This window comes from Frankliniella occidentalis, unplaced genomic scaffold (assembly GCF_000697945.3).
Source record: "Frankliniella occidentalis isolate FOCC.00 unplaced genomic scaffold, Focc_3.1 Scaffold42, whole genome shotgun sequence".
Taxonomy (NCBI): Eukaryota; Metazoa; Arthropoda; class Insecta; order Thysanoptera; family Thripidae; genus Frankliniella; species Frankliniella occidentalis.
This window is the reverse complement of record NW_026267172.1, coordinates 293,747-295,818: the sequence shown is the minus strand read 5'-3', so window position 1 is coordinate 295,818 and position 2,072 is coordinate 293,747. Positions and strand designations below refer to the sequence as shown.

The 2,072-nt window shown below is 55.4% G+C and overlaps 1 protein-coding gene across 1 annotated transcript in view; it reads left to right on the top strand.

Moving 5' to 3' along the window:
* The window catches only part of LOC113214212 (catenin delta-2), a gene marked incomplete in the record, with an annotated part of 67,360 nt that overhangs the window by 52,921 nt on the left and 12,367 nt on the right, over positions 1-2,072 (top strand).

Sequence of the window (2,072 nt, the reverse complement as noted above, 5' to 3'; positions counted from 1 at the left end):
CGGGAGGATATAGTCGCGACCAAGCGCTATGCCAAAGTCCAGCGTGTACATCAGGCTGAGCAATGGTGTGTCTGTCTGTCTTAGACTGCGTGATGCTCCCTCCTCTCCCCCAACCCCGCGGGGCTCTCGCCCCTATCCTCCGAAACCTACGCAACCCCCTCCATGGTGGACGTTCATTAGTTTGAACGTTTTTTTGTGTGTTTGTGTTACATAATTAGTGTGTGTAAGGCACTGCGTGGGCGGATTTTGTTTTGTGGGGCGCAAAGTGTGTTCACCGAACGCGGGGCATTTTAATGCTCAATCCTGAACCAGCCACAATCGTGGCTCCATTATTGGAAGCAAACAAGAAAAACCTCTGTGTTTAACCCTCAGCCAGTATGTGTACATCTCCCACGTGAATCGACCCCGTTTGTGGACCGGTTACCCGCCCCACCTACCTACCCCTTGTCCTCTCCCTTCCGGAGTGCCACGTCGTGGCGCACTCATTGCACAGTCGTTTTCCCTGTAATTTTGCGACCCTTACCCGCAGCAGCACAACTGTCTCCACGCTTTTGGACAAGGAAAAAAAGTCACGTAAGAGGAGTGCAGAAGGCATTTCCGTTGGTTTCCCTGACCTGCGCACCCCGCTCCGCAGTCGGCGTGTGGGTGTCCCCATGCAAACTGACCTCTACTTCGCCTACTTCAACTAGAACCCCGACTACTTTCTCGTTATTGTCAATTTTCCTTTCTTTTCTTTTCGTGTTTTATTTAGTTGTTCTTTCTTTTTAATTGGTTTCTGCTTGTCTATGTGCTTGTGTGTCCTCTTCTCCTTTTTCCGGCTCGCCCCAAACACTTCAGAGCTGTGCGGTGAGTGAATTAGCGGCTAACCCTCCAGAACGACCAGTAGATTAGCTGCTGCTGCTGCTGTAGATTTAGTGGGTGGATGTCGTGCATTTGTTGTGTTGTTTTTTTTTATTACCACATTTTACACCGTCTGTCACCAGTAGCCGCCTCCCCCTCTGCCACCGCGTGGAGCCCCCGCCCGGTGCTGTAATCCCGTAGTACTACACGCCCCCCGCCCCTCTTCCTCCCTCCCACAGCCCCAAGCCGCATGTTAGCTTTTCCCAGGCTTCAAAAAGAAGAAGAAAAGGAAAAGAAGTTGTTAGCGGTGCTCAGCCGTGCCCTTCGCGATGCCTCAACGGATTAGGATTTGGCCGGTGCGATCTGCGTCGCCGCGGTCCGGTCCGGCGCGGTCGCGCGGGACGCGACGCCCCGCGCGTGTTTGTCCCGGCTGTGTGCCCTCCTGCTTTGTGTGGCCTTCGTTCCCTGTTCTTGTTATGATTCGCCCATTTTAGTGATGGCGGGCTTTTCTTTTCTAATTGCTCCTCTTCGCTTTTGTATTTGTGTTGTTTTGTTTTGTTTCCCCCCTCGTCCCGCTCCTCCGCCTTGCCCGAGTTGACGCGGCCAGGAAGCTGGCTGCTCGGCATGGGCAGAGTGCAATGGAGCTTCCTGTTCTGGTCCGACGACGGCGGCGGCGCGGCGCGGGCGAGGACGAGGAGGGTCGTCGTCGGCGCGCTGGAGGAGTCTTTCGGCTCTCCTGCTCCGGCCGTGGCGGTGTCCTAATCACCATATGAGCAATGGTGCAAGTGGCGGCCGTAAGCGGGAGCGTTTAGGCCCCTGTGGGGTCGGGTCGGGCGGGCGGGCGGATGTGAGGGACAAAGGCATTTGCATATGCAAGGAGCGACACGGTGGAGACAGAGGAGCCGGGCCTCCCGCTCGCTCCCCTCTGACTCGCTCCCCTTCACCCCCCCTGGCAAAGCCTGTGTGTCCGTCGACCCACCAGGCGATTTTGCCCTAAGGGGGAGGATCTGCCATTCCAGAGAGAAATCATTCCATAAGGGATGATCCTTCCATGGGTGATCTTGACCAAAGATGTGACCCTGTGGTGATCATTTCTTAGTGGATGATAATCTCTACGGTGGGCTCTTCCAAGGGGATAATCCGCTGGTCCTGGTGGGCTCACAAGTCAACTAGCAAAGGTAGCTGTAGCACAGACACCGAGTCTGGGTCATTTTGGTAGACAAGTAGCCAGC